Raw genomic sequence first — 19,321 nt, forward strand, 5'->3', positions numbered from 1 at the left:
GCATGATGCACTTCATTCTGGAAAAACAGAGCACATCAGAGAAAATATGTAATATTCCTATATCATTAGACTCCAGAGGAAGAATTTGATCCAAATGAGACATGAAGCCAATACTTTGCGATTGCACAGCATCCAACAGCAACAGTGCTGCTTCGATATAATATCAGTAAACGGTTACTATAGGTCAGTAAAAATCTTGACTGTGCCCTATATTCTCATTGCCCTTATGAAGCTCTGCTCAACAAGGGTTCCATGGTGTAATGGTTAGCACTTTGGACTTTGAATCCAGCGATCCGAGTTCAAGTCTCGGTGGAACCTCTCGCTTGCTCTAACACACTTTGTCTCCTTGTTGTCTTAAATTATAGGCCAAAGATAGTAATATTCATAAGGTTAGTGGTGTAGGGTATTCATTTTCGCTCTCACTCTCTGGCATAACTTTTCATAAAAATCCACTTTTGTGCCTAGCACCTTAACCTTTATGCATTTTTTTTAAATGTATGAACAGTGAGGTCATTCTGAGTCGATGGGCAGATCTGCATCGGAAACATACATAAAAGATTTGAAATTTTCAAACTTAACTCAATGTTAAGAAACATGCTCAATCTGTGACCCAATGGATTCTCTTTTTACTTGAAGATGCAGCAACAACATTAATAATACCATTTTGGGAAAAGCAGCTCTATTGTATCGCCATTCTCTTTCAAAATTGTTAAAGGGTTAATCCTATGAAAAGCGACCACATTCAGAATCAATGATATTAATCAAGCGTCTTAACAGCCTTTACATGTTTGTAAAATGAAGGTATCAGTTTGAGATGAAAAATAGAACGAAGAACACACTTTTCTTAATTCACAAAAGGCCTGAGGTGTATAAATACTGTTTGTACCGACCAAGGGCCCATTCGTGAATGTACTTACTTTAGTTGGATCATACCTTTCTTCAAAGAAGACATCCACAATAAACCATAAGGGAAAGGTTTGACTGATGGTAAACTCTTACAGAGATTTGAATGCAAATTATTGGATTCAACCTCCAGGGTGCTACCATTACACCATGGGTCTTTCACACCACAGAAAGTGGTGGGTTTCATTGTGGCTAAAGAGCGTCATCCATGGAAAATCTTTCTTTTTTCAAATGCACCCAGGAAATAATGCTATGAAAGTGGGCGACACAGCAGTGTCATTGCTATTAAAACAAGACACTGAGAGGAAAACAAACACAGTAATTCCCAAGGTCCCACCGAGATTTGAACTCGGATCGCTGGATTCAGAGTCCAGAGTGCTAACCATTACACCATGGAACCTACATACTTAGTGACATGATGAACGTCAGTGCAGCAAAAAAAGAGCCTTTTAGAGAATGTATGCAATATTCTTTTATCTTATGCCTCCAGAGGAAGAATCCTATCCAAATGAGCTGTAAAGCAAAGAGTTTGCTATTGCGCAACAACCAACTAAACAGTTCCACATTTGCATAATATCCGTGGGCTAGGAATATGAGTTTGTTAAAATGATGCATGAGATCTCGATTCTCATTTCTGTTACAACTCTGTCAGGTTGCACCAGCAAGGGGCCCATGGTGTAATGGTTAGCAAAGAACATTACTGAAGGGCCCCTCGGCCAGCCAGAAAGCCAAAATGGAGAGAACGGGCATGGACTGGTTGTGAATGAGCTTCAAAATGCGTTCACAGGTAATTGAACTGGTGATCTCCTCAGTTTATACACCTGGAACTCCTGTCAATAGCAACAGTCGGCAGCTGGGTTGCCAGACATTTCGTCGAAAAAAATTTGTCGACAGGACAATTGGTCGAAACCATTTGGTCGAAAACCAAATGGTCGAATTGCTTTGTTTTTTATTTTCACATTTTTTTTGGGGGGGGGTTTGGGGGGTCCCCCCAACCCCCTTTTTTTCTAAAAACCCCTTTTTTTCCGTAAACTACAACCTAAAAAATATATATATAAATAAATAAAAAAATCGACCATTTGGCTTTCGACCAAATTACGTCGACCAAATGTCTTTCGACGAAATGTCTTTCGACGAAATGTCCGGACAGCGGCAGCTGGTCTGTGTCAGTAATGGCAATTTGATTTTGCCATTTTCACAACTCCCTAATAAATGAGCAAAATGTTCCATTTGTAGGCACAGTTACATGCTATGGTATGTATACCATGCTTAATAACCACCATAGGAGGCTCAGAGCACCATCCGCATTCTTACGTACAAAACATGTAAGGAAATAATCAGATCTTTTGCTCTGCAGGAGTCAGGCTTCTTTAAAGCCTGACAAAGAGGCAGAGTGCCATTGTAAACTGAGGCATGATGAAACCATGCCCAAGAACCCAGGCAGGTTAAACCCTTCCACTCATGCCCCTAGGCCCCGAACGGCCAGGTTCTAACGACAGGGCAGCTGGCATGGATTATGGACACTTTTAACATAGGGTGGTTTTTCAACCTTATCTCCTCTGGGAGCAAAGCGCTGGACAGGGTTTCCTGTACGTTTTTGAGGTTCGCAGGGATCTATGTGTGGATGTTTCTTGGTGTGAAAAGCATGACACCTTTTGGGGTGACACCAGGCTCTTCTGGGAGTTAATTTGCATAATCTCTACTTTCTATTTTATGTGACATGGGCTGCAGTTACATTGTTCTGTTAATAGAGGGCAACACACAGGTCATAGTTCCAAACAGGGGTGCACAGTCTGCTTGCTAGCTTACATTTACAGTTCTATTTGGGATTCACCGCCTTTTCATAAACTGAGTACTCTTCCGGAGTATTTCTAACTTATGTAGGTGTTTTGGGGGTGTTACGTGCCTTTGTATGACTGCTGCAAACCACTTGATATTAGACATTGATTGGAAACGACATAAAAAATCCTGACACATATTGTAAGCGGACATAAAATGACCTATATTAGCTAATATAAGTAAACAGACATCACTCCCCCCTCCCCACAAAAAGGGATGTATGCGTACACAACAAATAAAAATGAAAAACAAGCAACTACTGCAGTTAAAATCTAAAAATGTAAATTCAGTTACATGATCATGACTCGGAAGGGGAAGTTAAAAAGTAAAAAAACACACGGTAGGAGAGAGGTTAGCTTTACATGCCATGAGGGAGGAAGAGGTCTTCCAAGCACTGTTGTGTATGTTGGTCAATCCCTCTGAAACGCAAAAGGGATGTGCACATAGAAATCAAAGCAGAGTCATCCAGAGAGACTATTTAATTCTTTTTTTTTCAAATTCTCAAAAGGAAGCTGCTATCAAATTGAACTATTCATCACAGCCACTGCTAGGAAATCTATGTGCATAAAATGACAATACACCCAAAGGAAAACAAAATATAGCTATAACATGTCAGATTACTAAATTCAGAGTCCAGCCTACTAACCATTAGACCATGGAACCTAAATACTTCCGCAAATGCTGAACTTCATTATGCCAAAACAGAGGCAGTCAGAAACAATATTTAATATTGCTTAATCATATGCCTCAAGAGGAAGAATTTGATCTACATGCTCTATAAAGCACAGAGATTGCTATAGCACAACGTCAATCGACAACATCGCTGTGTTTGTATGATATCAGTCAATTGGGACTATGAATCTGTAAAAATTGTAAATGTGCTCTATATTGCCATTTCTGATTCAACGCTCTCAGGTGCATCTTGCAAGGGTTCCATGGTGTAATGGTTAGCACTTCGGACTTTGAATCCAACGATCCGAGTTCAAGTCTCGGTGGGACCGTTATCTTGCTCTTACACTCCATTTTCTAATTTCTCAAATTACAATTCAACAGAGTTAATATTCAGAAGTTCAGTCGACTCTCTCTGCACGACATTACATTTAAATGCACTTTGGTGCCTGATACCAATACAGTGATGCAACTACATATCGTTAATGTACAATCCCTAAGGTCAATCAGAGTGGGCACCCAGATATCTCTCAGAAACATTTTCCACAGATGAATAATGTCCAACCTTAACTCTATGAAAAGAAAAATGTACACACTATGTGCAGTAGATTCTCTGCTCACTGGAACATGCAGAAACAACATTGATGTGAAAAGATTGGAAAAAGCCCTATTTTATTAACATTAAAAAATGTTATACAATTATTTTGGTGAATCATATTCACTTTCACAATCATTCCTATGTTTCAAGCAATTTGATGGTCTTATTAAATGTGTAAAAAATGTAATTCTTTGAGTTGACAAACTGTATGGAGAGCAAACTTTTTATAACTTACAAGAGTTATGAGTTCTAGAAAGCAGTGCATTTACTGATCAAGTGCCCTTGTTTAAATGTACTTACTTTATTTGGATCACACCTTTCTCGAAAGAAGAAATAAACTCTAAATTATCAGGAAACAATTCAACTGATTTTAGGGGCCTCCTGGGCTTTCAATGCAAATCGCTGAGATCAAAAGCCAGTTTAATAGCCATTATACCTTCGAGCTTTGGAGATATGAGAGTGGGCAGTTTCTTTGTGGCAAAAGAGAGTCATCCCGAGAAACTATTAATATTCTTTGGTCAAAGAAGATTGCCATCAAAGTGGGCTGTAAAGCAAAGCTATTGCTGTTATATCTATCTGCAAATGAAAGGCAACTCTAAAAGAGAAGCAGCCCCAAGGTCCCACCGAGACTTGAACTCGGATCGCTGGATTCAGAGTCCAGAGTGCTAACCATTACACCATGGAACCCACATATTCAGTAGCATGATGCACTTCATTCTGGAAAAACAGAGCACATCAGAGAAAATATGTAATATTCCTATATCATTAGACTCCAGAGGAAGAATTTGATCCAAATGAGACATGAAGCCAATACTTTGCGGTTGCACAGCATCCAACAGCAACAGTGCTGCTTCGATATAATATCAGTAAACGGTTACTATAGGTCAGTAAAAATCTTGACTGTGCCCTATATTCTCATTGCCCTTATGAAGCTCTGCTCAACAAGGGTTCCATGGTGTAATGGTTAGCACTTTGGACTTTGAATCCAGCGATCTGGAACCTCTCGCTTGCTCTAACACACTTTGTCTCCTTGTTGTCTTAAATTATAGGCCAAAGATAGTAATATTCATAAGGTTAGTGGTGTAGGGTATTCATTTTCGCTCTCACTCTCTGGCATAACTTTTCATAAAAATCCACTTTTGTGCCTAGCACCTTAACCTTTATGCATTTTTTTTAAATGTATGAACAGTGAGGTCATTCTGAGTCGATGGGCAGATCTGCATCGGAAACATACATAAAAGATTTGAAATTTTCAAACTTAACTCAATGTTAAGAAACATGCTCAATCTGTGACCCAATGGATTCTCTTTTTACTTGAAGATGCAGCAACAACATTAATAATACCATTTTGGGAAAAGCAGCTCTATTGTATCGCCATTCTCTTTCAAAATTGTTAAAGGGTTAATCCTATGAAAAGCGACCACATTCAGAATCAATGATATTAATCAAGCGTCTTAACAGCCTTTACATGTTTGTAAAATGAAGGTATCAGTTTGAGATGAAAAATAGAACGAAGAACACACTTTTCTTAATTCACAAAAGGCCTGAGGTGTATAAATACTGTTTGTACCGACCAAGGGCCCATTCGTGAATGTACTTACTTTAGTTGGATCATACCTTTCTTCAAAGAAGACATCCACAATAAACCATAAGGGAAAGGTTTGACTGATGGTAAACTCTTACAGAGATTTGAATGCAAATTATTGGATTCAACCTCCAGGGTGCTACCATTACACCATGGGTCTTTCACACCACAGAAAGTGGTGGGTTTCATTGTGGCTAAAGAGCGTCATCCATGGAAAATCTTTCTTTTTTCAAATGCACCCAGGGAATAATGCTATGAAAGTGGGCGACACAGCAGTGTCATTGCTATTAAAACAAGACACTGAGAGGAAAACAAACACAGTAATTCCCAAGGTCCCACCGAGATTTGAACTCGGATCGCTGGATTCAGAGTCCAGAGTGCTAACCATTACACCATGGAACCTACATACTTAGTGACATGATGAACGTCAGTGCAGCAAAAAAAGAGCCTTTTAGAGAATGTATGCAATATTCTTTTATCTTATGCCTCCAGAGGAAGAATCCTATCCAAATGAGCTGTAAAGCAAAGAGTTTGCTATTGCGCAACAACCAACTAAACAGTTCCACATTTGCATAATATCCGTGGGCTAGGAATATGAGTTTGTTAAAATGATGCATGAGATCTCGATTCTCATTTCTGTTACAACTCTGTCAGGTTGCACCAGCAAGGGGCCCATGGTGTAATGGTTAGCAAAGAACATTACTGAAGGGCCCCTCGGCCAGCCAGAAAGCCAAAATGGAGAGAACGGGCATGGACTGGTTGTGAATGAGCTTCAAAATGCGTTCACAGGTAATTGAACTGGTGATCTCCTCAGTTTATACACCTGGAACTCCTGTCAATAGCAACAGTCGGCAGCTGGGTTGCCAGACATTTCGTCGAAAAAAATTTGTCGACAGGACAATTGGTCGAAACCATTTGGTCGAAAACCAAATGGTCGAATTGCTTTGTTTTTTATTTTCACATTTTTTTTTGGGGGGGGGTTTGGGGGGTCCCCCCAACCCCCTTTTTTTCTAAAAACCCCTTTTTTTCCGTAAACTACAACCTAAAAAATATATATATAAATAAATAAAAAAATCGACCATTTGGCTTTCGACCAAATTACGTCGACCAAATGTCTTTCGACGAAATGTCTTTCGACGAAATGTCCGGACAGCGGCAGCTGGTCTGTGTCAGTAATGGCAATTTGATTTTGCCATTTTCACAACTCCCTAATAAATGAACAAAATGTTCCATTTGTAGGCACAGTTACATGCTATGGTATGTATACCATGCTTAATAACCACCATAGGAGGCTCAGAGCACCATCCGCATTCTTACGTACAAAACATTTAAGGAAATAATCAGATCTTTTGCTCTGCAGGAGTCAGGCTTCTTTAAAGCCTGACAAAGAGGCAGAGTGCCATTGTAAACTGAGGCATGATGAAACCATGCCCAAGAACCCAGGCAGGTTAAACCCTTCCACTCATGCCCCTAGGCCCCGAACGGCCAGGTTCTAACGACAGGGCAGCTGGCATGGATTATGGACACTTTTAACATAGGGTGGTTTTTCAACCTTATCTCCTCTGGGAGCAAAGCGCTGGACAGGGTTTCCTGTACGTTTTTGAGGTTCGCAGGGATCTATGTGTGGATGTTTCTTGGTGTGAAAAGCATGACACCTTTTGGGGTGACACCAGGCTCTTCTGGGAGTTAATTTGCATAATCTCTACTTTCTATTTTATGTGACATGGGCTGCAGTTACATTGTTCTGTTAATAGAGGGCAACACACAGGTCATAGTTCCAAACAGGGGTGCACAGTCTGCTTGCTAGCTTACATTTACAGTTCTATTTGGGATTCACCGCCTTTTCATAAACTGAGTACTCTTCCGGAGTATTTCTAACTTATGTAGGTGTTTTGGGGGTGTTACGTGCCTTTGTATGACTGCTGCAAACCACTTGATATTAGACATTGATTGGAAACGACATAAAAAATCCTGACACATATTGTAAGCGGACATAAAATGACCTATATTAGCTAATATAAGTAAACAGACATCACTCCCCCCTCCCCACAAAAAGGGATGTATGCGTACACAACAAATAAAAATGAAAAACAAGCAACTACTGCAGTTAAAATCTAAAAATGTAAATTCAGTTACATGATCATGACTCGGAAGGGGAAGTTAAAAAGTAAAAAAACACACGGTAGGAGAGAGGTTAGCTTTACATGCCATGAGGGAGGAAGAGGTCTTTCAAGCACTGTTGTGTATGTTGGTCAATCCCTCTGAAACGCAAAAGGGATGTGCACATAGAAATCAAAGCAGAGTCATCCAGAGAGACTATTTAATTCTTTTTTTTTCAAATTCTCAAAAGGAAGCTGCTATCAAATTGAACTATTCATCACAGCCACTGCTAGGAAATCTATGTGCATAAAATGACAATACACCCAAAGGAAAACAAAATATAGCTATAACATGTCAGATTACTAAATTCAGAGTCCAGCCTACTAACCATTAGACCATGGAACCTAAATACTTCCGCAAATGCTGAACTTCATTATGCCAAAACAGAGGCAGTCAGAAACAATATTTAATATTGCTTAATCATATGCCTCAAGAGGAAGAATTTGATCTACATGCTCTATAAAGCACAGAGATTGCTATAGCACAACGTCAATCGACAACATCGCTGTGTTTGTATGATATCAGTCAATTGGGACTATGAATCTGTAAAAATTGTAAATGTGCTCTATATTGCCATTTCTGATTCAACGCTCTCAGGTGCATCTTGCAAGGGTTCCATGGTGTAATGGTTAGCACTTTGGACTTTGAATCCAACGATCCGAGTTCAAGTCTCGGTGGGACCGTTATCTTGCTCTTACACTCCATTTTCTAATTTCTCAAATTACAATTCAACAGAGTTAATATTCAGAAGTTCAGTCGACTCTCTCTGCACGACATTACATTTAAATGCACTTTGGTGCCTGATACCAATACAGTGATGCAACTACATATCGTTAATGTACAATCCCTAAGGTCAATCAGAGTGGGCACCCAGATATCTCTCAGAAACATTTTCCACAGATGAATAATGTCCAACCTTAACTCTATGAAAAGAAAAATGTACACGCTATGTGCAGTATTTCTCTGCTCACTGGAACATGCAGAAACAACATTGATGTGAAAAGATTGGAAAAAGCCCTATTTTATTAACATTAAAAAATGTTATACAATTATTTTGGTGAATCATATTCACTTTCACAATCATTCCTATGTTTCAAGCAATTTGATGGTCTTATTAAATGTGTAAAAAATGTAATTCTTTGAGTTGACAAACTGTATGGAGAGCAAACTTTTTATAACTTACAAGAGTAATGAGTTCTAGAAAGTAGTGCATTTACTGATCAAGTGCCCTTGTTTAAATGTACTTACTTTATTTGGATCACACCTTTCTCGAAAGAAGAAATAAACTCTAAATTATCAGGAAACAATTCAACTGATTTTAGGGGCCTCCTGGGCTTTCAATGCAAATCGCTGAGATCAAAAGCCAGTTTAATAGCCATTATACCTTGGAGCTTTGGAGATATGAGAGTGGGCAGTTTCTTTGTGGCAAAAGAGAGTCATCCCCAGAAACTATTAATATTCTTTGGTCAAAGAAGACTGCCATCAAAGTGGGTTGTAAAGCAAAGCTATTGCTGTTATATCTATCTGCAAATGAAAGGCAACTCTAAAAGAGAAGCAGCCCCAAGGTCCCACCGAGACTTGAACTCGGATCGCTGGATTCAGAGTCCAGAGTGCTAACCATTACACCATGGAACCCACATATTCAGTAGCATGATGCACTTCATTCTGGAAAAACAGAGCACATCAGAGAAAATATGTAATATTCCTATATCATTAGACTCCAGAGGAAGAATTTGATCCAAATGAGACATGAAGCCAATACTTTGCGATTGCACAGCATCCAACAGCAACAGTGCTGCTTCGATATAATATCAGTAAACGGTTACTATAGGTCAGTAAAAATCTTGACTGTGCCCTATATTCTCATTGCCCTTATGAAGCTCTGCTCAACAAGGGTTCCATGGTGTAATGGTTAGCACTTTGGACTTTGAATCCATCGATCCGAGTTCACGTCTCGGTGGAACCTCTCTCTTGCTCTAACACACTTTGTCTCCTTGTTGTCTTAAATTATAGGCCAAAGATAGTAATATTCATAAGGTTAGTGGTGTAGGGTATTCATTTTCGCTCTCACTCTCTGGCATAACTTTTCATAAAAATCCACTTTTGTGCCTAGCACCTTAACCTTTGTGCATTTTTTTAAAATGTATGAACAGTGAGGTCATTCTGAGTCGATGGGCAGATCTGCATCAGAAACATACATAAAAGATTTGAAATTTTCAAACTTAACTCAATGTTAAGAAACATGCTCAATCTGTGACCCAATGGATTCTCTTTTTACTTGAAGATGCAGCAACAACATTAATAATACCATTTTGGGAAAAGCAGCTCTATTGTATCGCCATTCTCTTTCAAAATTGTTAAAGGGTTAATCCTATGAAAAGCGACCACATTCAGAATCAATGATATTAATCAAGCGTCTTAACAGCCTTTACATGTTTGTAAAATGAAGGTATCAGTTTGAGATGAAAAATAGAACGAAGAACACACTTTTCTTAATTCACAAAAGGCCTGAGGTGTATAAATACTGTTTGTACCGACCAAGGGCCCATTCGTGAATGTACTTACTTTAGTTGGATCATACCTTTCTTCAAAGAAGACATCCACAATAAACCATAAGGGAAAGGTTTGACTGATGGTAAACTCTTACAGAGATTTGAATGCAAATTATTGGATTCAACCTCCAGGGTGCTACCATTACACCATGGGTCTTTCACACCACAGAAAGTGGTGGGTTTCATTGTGGCTAAAGAGCGTCATCCATGGAAAATCTTTCTTTTTTCAAATGCACCCAGGGAATAATGCTATGAACGTGGGCGACACAGCAGCGTCATTGCTATTAAAACAAGACACTGAGAGGAAAACAAACACAGTAATTCCCAAGGTCCCACCGAGATTTGAACTCGGATCGCTGGATTCAGAGTCCAGAGTGCTAACCATTACACCATGGAACCTACATACTTAGTGACATGATGAACGTCATTGCAGCAAAAAAAGAGCCTTTTAGAGAATGTATGCAATATTCTTTTATCTTATGCCTCCAGAGGAAGAATCCTATCCAAATGAGCTGTAAAGCAAAGAGTTTGCTATTGCGCAACAACCAACTAAACAGTTCCACATTTGCATAATATCCGTGGGCTAGGAATATGAGTTTGTTAAAATGATGCATGAGATCTCGATTCTCATTTCTGTTACAACTCTGTCAGGTTGCACCAGCAAGGGGCCCATGGTGTAATGGTTAGCAAAGAACATTACTGAAGGGCCCCTCGGCCAGCCAGAAAGCCAAAATGGAGAGAACGGGCATGAACTGGTTGTGAATGAGCTTCAAAATGCGTTCACAGGTAATTGAACTGGTGATCTCCTCAGTTTATACACCTGGAACTCCTGTCAATAGCAACAGTCGGCAGCTGGGTTGCCAGACATTTCGTCGAAAAAAATTTGTCGACAGGACAATTGGTCGAAACCATTTGGTCGAAAACCAAATGGTCGAATTGCTTTGTTTTTTATTTTCACATTTTTTTTGGGGGGGGGTTGGGGGTGTCCCCCAACCCCCTTTTTTTCTAAAAACCCCTTTTTTTCCGTAAACTACAACCTAAACCATATATATATAAATAAATAAAAAAATCGACCATTTGGCTTTCGACCACATTACGTCGACCAAATGTCTTTCGACGAAATGTCTTTCGACGAAATGTCCGGACAGCGGCAGCTGGTCTGTGTCAGTAATGGCAATTTGATTTTGCCATTTTCACAACTCCCTAATAAATGAACAAAATGTTCCATTTGTAGGCACAGTTACATGCTATGGTATGTATACCATGCTTAATAACCACCATAGGAGGCTCAGAGCACCATCCGCATTCTTACGTACAAAACATGTAAGGAAATAATCAGATCTTTTGCTCTGCAGGAGTCAGGCTTCTTTAAAGCCTGACAAAGAGGCAGAGTGCCATTGTAAACTGAGGCATGATGAAACCATGCCCAAGAACCCAGGCAGGTTAAACCCTTCCACTCATGCCCCTAGGCCCCGAACGGCCAGGTTCTAACGACAGGGCAGCTGGCATGGATTATGGACACTTTTAACATAGGGTGGTTTTTCAACCTTATCTCCTCTGGGAGCAAAGCGCTGGACAGGGTTTCCTGTACGTTTTTGAGGTTCGCAGGGATCTATGTGTGGATGTTTCTTGGTGTGAAAAGCATGACACCTTTTGGGGTGACACCAGGCTCTTCTGGGAGTTAATTTGCATAATCTCTACTTTCTATTTTATGTGACATGGGCTGCAGTTACATTGTTCTGTTAATAGAGGGCAACACACAGGTCATAGTTCCAAACAGGGGTGCACAGTCTGCTTGCTAGCTTACATTTACAGTTCTATTTGGGATTCACCGCCTTTTCATAAACTGAGTACTCTTCCGGAGTATTTCTAACTTATGTAGGTGTTTTGGGGGTGTTACGTGCCTTTGTATGACTGCTGCAAACCACTTGATATTAGACATTGATTGGAAACGACATAAAAAATCCTGACACATATTGTAAGCGGACATAAAATGACCTATATTAGCTAATATAAGTAAACAGACATCACTCCCCCCTCCCCACAAAAAGGGATGTATGCGTACACAAAAAATAAAAATGAAAAACAAGCAACTACTGCAGTTAAAATCTAAAAATGTAAATTCAGTTACATGATCATGACTCGGAAGGGGAAGTTAAAAAGTAAAAAAACACACGGTAGGAGAGAGGTTAGCTTTACATGCCATGAGGGAGGAAGAGGTCTTCCAAGCACTGTTGTGTATGTTGGTCAATCCCTCTGAAACGCAAAAGGGATGTGCACATAGAAATCAAAGCAGAGTCATCCAGAGAGACTATTTAATTCTTTTTTTTTCAAATTCTCAAAAGGAAGCTGCTATCAAATTGAACTATTCATCACAGCCACTGCTAGGAAATCTATGTGCATAAAATGACAATACACCCAAAGGAAAACAAAATATAGCTATAACATGTCAGATTACTAAATTCAGAGTCCAGCCTACTAACCATTAGACCATGGAACCTAAATACTTCCGCAAATGCTGAACTTCATTATGCCAAAACAGAGGCAGTCAGAAACAATATTTAATATTGCTTAATCATATGCCTCAAGAGGAAGAATTTGATCTACATGCTCTATAAAGCACAGAGATTGCTATAGCACAACGTCAATCGACAACATCGCTGTGTTTGTATGATATCAGTCAATTGGGACTATGAATCTGTAAAAATTGTAAATGTGCTCTATATTGCCATTTCTGATTCAACGCTCTCAGGTGCATCTTGCAAGGGTTCCTTGGTGTAATGGTTAGCACTTCGGACTTTGAATCCAACGATCCGAGTTCAAGTCTCAGTGGGACCGTTATCTTGCTCTTACACTCCATTTTCTAATTTCTCAAATTACAATTCAACAGAGTTAATATTCAGAAGTTCAGTCGACTCTCTCTGCACGACATTACATTTAAATGCACTTTGGTGCCTGATACCAATACAGTGATGCAACTACATATCGTTAATGTACAATCCCTAAGGTCAATCAGAGTGGGCACCCAGATATCTCTCAGAAACATTTTCCACAGATGAATAATGTCCAACCTTAACTCTATGAAAAGAAAAATGTACACACTATGTGCAGTAGATTCTCTGCTCACTGGAACATGCAGAAACAACATTGATGTGAAAAGATTGGAAAAAGCCCTATTTTATTAACATTAAAAAATGTTATACAATTATTTTGGTGAATCATATTCACTTTCACAATCATTCCTATGTTTCAAGCAATTTGATGGTCTTATTAAATGTGTAAAAAATGTAATTCTTTGAGTTGACAAACTGTATGGAGAGCAAACTTTTTATAACTTACAAGAGTTATGAGTTCTAGAAAGTAGTGCATTTACTGATCAAGTGCCCTTGTTTAAATGTACTTACTTTATTTGGATCACACCTTTCTCGAAAGAAGAAATAAACTCTAAATTATCAGGAAACAATTCAACTGATTTTAGGGGCCTCCTGGGCTTTCAATGCAAATCGCTGAGATCAAAAGCCAGTTTAATAGCCATTATACCTTGGAGCTTTGGAGATATGAGAGTGGGCAGTTTCTTTGTGGCAAAAGAGAGTCATCCCCAGAAACTATTAATATTCTTTGGTCAAAGAAGACTGCCATCAAAGTGGGCTGTAAAGCAAAGCTATTGCTGTTATATCTATCTGCAAATGAAAGGCAACTCTAAAAGAGAAGCAGCCCCAAGGTCCCACCAAGACTTGAACTCGGATCGCTGGATTCAGAGTCCAGAGTGCTAACCATTACACCATGGAGCCCACATATTCAGTAGCATGATGCACTTCATTCTGGAAAAACAGAGCACATCAGAGAAAATATGTAATATTCCTATATCATTAGACTCCAGAGGAAGAATTTGATCCAAATGAGACATGAAGCCAATACTTTGCGATTGCACAGCATCCAACAGCAACAGTGCTGCTTCGATATAATATCAGTAAACGGTTACTATAGGTCAGTAAAAATCTTGACTGTGCCCTATATTCTCATTGCCCTTATGAAGCTCTGCTCAACAAGGGTTCCATGGTGTAATGGTTAGCACTTTGGACTTTGAATCCAGCGATCCGAGTTCAAGTCTCGGTGGAACCTCTCTCTTGCTCTAACACACTTTGTCTCCTTGTTGTCTTAAATTATAGGCCAAAGATAGTAATATTCATAAGGTTAGTGGTGTAGGGTATTCATTTTCGCTCTCACTCTCTGGCATAACTTTTCATAAAAATCCACTTTTGTGCCTAGCACCTTAACCTTTATGCATTTTTTTTAAATGTATGAACAGTGAGGTCATTCTGAGTCGATGGGCAGATCTGCATCGGAAACATACATAAAAGATTTGAAATTTTCAAACTTAACTCAATGTTAAGAAACATGCTCAATCTGTGACCCAATGGATTCTCTTTTTACTTGAAGATGCAGCAACAACATTAATAATACCATTTTGGGAAAAGCAGCTCTATTGTATCGCCATTCTCTTTCAAAATTGTTAAAGGGTTAATCCTATGAAAAGCGACCACATTCAGAATCAATGATATTAATCAAGCGTCTTAACAGCCTTTACATGTTTGTAAAATGAAGGTATCAGTTTGAGATGAAAAATAGAACGAAGAACACACTTTTCTTAATTCACAGAAGGCCTGAGGTGTATAAATACTGTTTGTACCGACCAAGGGCCCATTCGTGAATGTACTTACTTTAGTTGGATCATACCTTTCTTCAAAGAAGACATCCACAATAAACCATAAGGGAAAGGTTTGACTGATGGTAAACTCTTACAGAGATTTGAATGCAAATTATTGGATTCAACCTCCAGGGTGCTACCATTACACCATGGGTCTTTCACACCACAGAAAGTGGTGGGTTTCATTGTGGCTAAAGAGCGTCATCCATGGAAAATCTTTCTTTTTTCAAATGCACCCAGGGAATAATGCTATGAAAGTGGGCGACACAGCAGCGTCATTGCTATTAAAACAAGACACTGAGAGGAAAACAAACACAGTAATTCCCAAGGTCCCACCGAGATTTGAACTCGGATCGCTGGATTCAGAGTCCAGAGTGCTAACCATTACACCATGGAACCTACATACTTAGTGACATGATGAACGTCATTGCAGCAAAAAAAGAGCCTTTTAGAGAATGTATGCAATATTCTTTTATCTTATGCCTCCAGAGGAAGAATCCGATCCAAATGAGCTGTAAAGCAAAGAGTTTGCTATTGCGCAACAACCAACTAAACAGTTCCACATTTGCATAATATCCGTGGGCTAGGAATATGAGTTTGTTAAAATGATGCATGAGATCTCGATTCTCATTTCTGTTACAACTCTGTCAGGTTGCACCAGCAAGGGGCCCATGGTGTAATGGTTAGCAAAGAACATTACTGAAGGGCCCCTCGGCCAGCCAGAAAGCCAAAATGGAGAAAACGGGCATGAACTGGTTGTGAATGAGCTTTAAAATGCGTTCACAGGTAATTGAACTGGTGATCTCCTCAGTTTATACACCTGGAACTCCTGTCAATAGCAACAGTCGGCAGCTGGGTTGCCAGACATTTCGTCGAAAAAAATTTGTCGACAGGACAATTGGTCGAAACCATTTGGTCGAAAACCAAATGGTCGAATTGCTTTGTTTTTTATTTTCACATTTTTTTTGGGGGGGGGGGTTTGGGGGGTCCCCCCAACCCCCTTTTTTTCTAAAAACCCCTTTTTTTCCGTAAACTACAACCTAAAAAATATATATATAAATAAATAAAAAAATCGACCATTTGGCTTTCGACCAAATTACGTCGACCAAATGTCTTTCGACGAAATGTCTTTCGACGAAATGTCCGGACAGCGGCAGCTGGTCTGTGTCAGTAATGGCAATTTGATTTTGCCATTTTCACAACTCCCTAATAAATGAACAAAATGTTCCATTTGTAGGCACAGTTACATGCTATGGTATGTATACCATGCTTAATAACCACCATAGGAGGCTCAGAGCACCATCCGCATTCTTACGTACAAAACATGTAAGGAAATAATCAGATCTTTTGCTCTGCAGGAGTCAGGCTTCTTTAAAGCCTGACAAAGAGGCAGAGTGCCATTGTAAACTGAGGCATAATGAAACCATGCCCAAGAACCCAGGCAGGTTAAACCCTTCCACTCATGCCCCCAGGCCCCGAACGGCCAGGTTCTATAGACAGGGCAGCTGGCATGGATTATGGACACTTTTAACATAGGGTGGTTTTTCAACCTTATCTCCTCTGGGAGCAAAGCGCTGGACAGGGTTTCCTGTACGTTTTTGAGGTTCGCAGGGATCTATGTGTGGATGTTTCTTGGTGTGAAAAGCATGACACCTTTTGGGGTGACACCAGGCTCTTATGGGAGTTAATTTGCATAATCTCTACTTTCTATTTTATGTGACATGGGCTGCAGTTACATTGTTCTGTTAATAGAGGGCAACACACAGGTCATAGTTCCAAACAGGGGTGCACAGTCTGCTTGCTAGCTTACATTTACAGTTCTATTTGGGATTCACCGCCTTTTCATAAACTGAGTACTCTTCCGGAGTATTTCTAACTTATGTAGGTGTTTTGGGGGTGTTACGTGCCTTTGTATGACTGCTGCAAACCACTTGATATTAGACATTGATTGGAAACGACATAAAAAATCCTGACACATATTGTAAGCGGACATAAAATGACCTATATTAGCTAATATAAGTAAACAGACATCACTCCCCCCTCCCCACAAAAAGGGATGTATGCGTACACAAAAAATAAAAATGAAAAACAAGCAACTACTGCAGTTAAAATCTAAAAATGTAAATTCAGTTACATGATCATGACTCGGAAGGGGAAGTTAAAAAGTAAAAAAACACACGGTAGGAGAGAGGTTAGCTTTACATGCCATGAGGGAGGAAGAGGTCTACCAAGCACTGTTGTGTATGTTGGTCAATCCCTCTGAAACGCAAAAGGGATGTGCACATAGAAATCAAAGCAGAGTCATCCAGAGAGACTATTTAATTCTTTTTTTTTCAAATTCTCAAAAGGAAGCTGCTATCAAATTGAACTATTCATCACAGCCACTGCTAGGAAATCTATGTGCATAAAATGACAATACACCCAAAGGAAAACAAAATATAGCTATAACATGTCAGATTACTAAATTCAGAGTCCAGCCTACTAACCATTAGACCATGGAACCTAAATACTTCCGCAAATGCTGAACTTCATTATGCCAAAACAGAGGCAGTCAGAAACAATATTTAATATTGCTTAATCATATGCCTCAAGAGGAAGAATTTGATCTACATGCTCTATAAAGCACAGAGATTGCTATAGCACAACGTCAATCGACAACATCGCTGTGTTTGTATGATATCAGTCAATTGGGACTATGAATCTGTAAAAATTATAAATGTGCTCTATATTGCCATTTCTGATTCAACGCTCTCAGGTGCATCTTGCAAGGGTTCCATGGTGTAATGGTTAGCACTTTGGACTTTGAATCCAACGATCCGAGTTCAAGTCTCGGTGGGACCGTTATCTTGCTCTTACACTCCATTTTCTAATTTCTCAAATTACAATTCAACAGAGTTAATATTCAGAAGTTCAGTCGACTCTCTCTGCACGACATTACATTTAAATGCACTTTGGTGCCTGATACCAATACAGTGATGCAACTACATATCGTTAATGTACAATCCCTAAGGTCAATCAGAGTGGGCACCCAGATATCTCTCAGAAACATTTTCCACAGATGAATAATGTCCAACCTTAACTCTATGAAAAGAAAAATGTACACACTATGTGCAGTAGATTCTCTGCTCACTGGAACATGCAGAAACAACATTGATGTGAAAAGATTGGAAAAAGCCCTATTTTATTAACATTAAAAAATGTTATACAATTATTTTGGTGAATCATATTCACTTTCACAATCATTCCTATGTTTCAAGCAATTTGATGGTCTTATTAAATGTGTAAAAAATGTAATTCTTTGAGTTGACAAACTGTATGGAGAGCAAACTTTTTATAACTTACAAGAGTAATGAGTTCTAGAAAGTAGTGCATTTACTGATCAAGTGCCCTTGTTTAAATGTACTTACTTTATTTGGATCACACCTTTCTCGAAAGAAGAAATAAACTCTAAATTATCAGGAAACAATTCAACTGATTTTAGGGGCCTCCTGGGCTTTCAATGCAAATCGCTGAGATCAAAAGCCAGTTTAATAGCCATTATACCTTGGAGCTTTGGAGATATGAGAGTGGGCAGTTTCTTTGTGGCAAAAGAGAGTCATCCCCAGAAACTATTAATATTCTTTGGTCAAAGAAGACTACCATCAAAGTGGGCTGTAAGCAAAGCTATTGCTGTTATATCTATCTGCAAATGAAAGGCAACTCTAAAAGAGAAGCAGCCCCAAGGTCCCACCGAGACTTGAACTCGGATCGCTGGATTCAGAGTCCAGAGTGCTAACCATTACACCATGGAACCCACATATTCAGTAGCATGATGCACTTCATTCTGGAAAAACAGAGCACAGCAGAGACAATATGTAATATTCCTATATCATTAGACTCCAGAGGAAGAATTTGATCCAAATGAGACATGAAGCCAATACTTTGCGATTGCACAGCATCCAACAGCAACAGTGCTGCTTCGATATAATATCAGTAAACGGTTACTATAGGTCAGTAAAAATCTTGACTGTGCCCTATATTCTCATTGCCCTTATGAAGCTCTGCTCAACAAGGGTTCCATGGTGTAATGGTTAGCACTTTGGACTTTGAATCCAGCGATCCGAGTTCAAGTCTCGGTGGAACCTCTCTCTTGCTCTAACACACTTTGTCTCCTTGTTGTCTTAAATTATAGGCCAAAGATAGTAATATTCATAAGGTTAATGGTGTAGGGTATTCATTTTCGCTCTCACTCTCTGGCATAACTTTTCATAAAAATCCACTTTTGTGCCTAGCACCTTAACCTTTATGCATTTTTTTTAAATGTATGA

The 19,321-nt window shown here is 39.3% G+C and overlaps 14 non-coding genes across 14 annotated transcripts; 6 read left to right on the top strand and 8 right to left on the bottom strand.

Annotated features, from left to right (window-relative positions):
• The first annotated feature begins 246 nt into the window (after nucleotides 1-246).
• TRNAQ-UUG (transfer RNA glutamine (anticodon UUG)) lies at nucleotides 247-318 on the top strand. Its single transcript has one exon. It is a non-coding gene; the product is annotated as a tRNA-Gln (tRNA).
• Nucleotides 319-1,231: 913 nt separating this feature from the next.
• On the bottom strand, nucleotides 1,232-1,303 carry TRNAQ-CUG (transfer RNA glutamine (anticodon CUG)). The gene has a single exon. It is a non-coding gene; the product is annotated as a tRNA-Gln (tRNA).
• A 2,368-nt stretch (nucleotides 1,304-3,671) lies between these two features.
• On the top strand, nucleotides 3,672-3,743 carry TRNAQ-UUG (transfer RNA glutamine (anticodon UUG)). The gene has a single exon. It is a non-coding gene; the product is annotated as a tRNA-Gln (tRNA).
• Nucleotides 3,744-4,624: 881 nt separating this feature from the next.
• TRNAQ-CUG (transfer RNA glutamine (anticodon CUG)) lies at nucleotides 4,625-4,696 on the bottom strand. Its single transcript has one exon. It is a non-coding gene; the product is annotated as a tRNA-Gln (tRNA).
• Nucleotides 4,697-5,924: 1,228 nt separating this feature from the next.
• On the bottom strand, nucleotides 5,925-5,996 carry TRNAQ-CUG (transfer RNA glutamine (anticodon CUG)). Its single transcript has one exon. It is a non-coding gene; the product is annotated as a tRNA-Gln (tRNA).
• Nucleotides 5,997-8,365: 2,369 nt separating this feature from the next.
• On the top strand, nucleotides 8,366-8,437 carry TRNAQ-UUG (transfer RNA glutamine (anticodon UUG)). The gene has a single exon. It is a non-coding gene; the product is annotated as a tRNA-Gln (tRNA).
• An 880-nt stretch (nucleotides 8,438-9,317) lies between these two features.
• On the bottom strand, nucleotides 9,318-9,389 carry TRNAQ-CUG (transfer RNA glutamine (anticodon CUG)). Its single transcript has one exon. It is a non-coding gene; the product is annotated as a tRNA-Gln (tRNA).
• Nucleotides 9,390-10,633: 1,244 nt separating this feature from the next.
• Nucleotides 10,634-10,705, bottom strand: TRNAQ-CUG (transfer RNA glutamine (anticodon CUG)). The gene has a single exon. It is a non-coding gene; the product is annotated as a tRNA-Gln (tRNA).
• Nucleotides 10,706-14,025: 3,320 nt separating this feature from the next.
• Nucleotides 14,026-14,097, bottom strand: TRNAQ-CUG (transfer RNA glutamine (anticodon CUG)). Its single transcript has one exon. It is a non-coding gene; the product is annotated as a tRNA-Gln (tRNA).
• A 259-nt stretch (nucleotides 14,098-14,356) lies between these two features.
• Nucleotides 14,357-14,428, top strand: TRNAQ-UUG (transfer RNA glutamine (anticodon UUG)). The gene has a single exon. It is a non-coding gene; the product is annotated as a tRNA-Gln (tRNA).
• Nucleotides 14,429-15,341: 913 nt separating this feature from the next.
• On the bottom strand, nucleotides 15,342-15,413 carry TRNAQ-CUG (transfer RNA glutamine (anticodon CUG)). Its single transcript has one exon. It is a non-coding gene; the product is annotated as a tRNA-Gln (tRNA).
• A 2,370-nt stretch (nucleotides 15,414-17,783) lies between these two features.
• TRNAQ-UUG (transfer RNA glutamine (anticodon UUG)) lies at nucleotides 17,784-17,855 on the top strand. The gene has a single exon. It is a non-coding gene; the product is annotated as a tRNA-Gln (tRNA).
• An 880-nt stretch (nucleotides 17,856-18,735) lies between these two features.
• Nucleotides 18,736-18,807, bottom strand: TRNAQ-CUG (transfer RNA glutamine (anticodon CUG)). The gene has a single exon. It is a non-coding gene; the product is annotated as a tRNA-Gln (tRNA).
• A 259-nt stretch (nucleotides 18,808-19,066) lies between these two features.
• On the top strand, nucleotides 19,067-19,138 carry TRNAQ-UUG (transfer RNA glutamine (anticodon UUG)). The gene has a single exon. It is a non-coding gene; the product is annotated as a tRNA-Gln (tRNA).
• Nucleotides 19,139-19,321: the final 183 nt, after the last annotated feature.

This window comes from Ambystoma mexicanum, chromosome 5p (genome assembly GCF_040938575.1).
Source record: "Ambystoma mexicanum isolate Mex_15411 chromosome 5p, UKY_AmexF1_1, whole genome shotgun sequence".
Taxonomy (NCBI): domain Eukaryota; kingdom Metazoa; phylum Chordata; class Amphibia; order Caudata; family Ambystomatidae; genus Ambystoma; species Ambystoma mexicanum.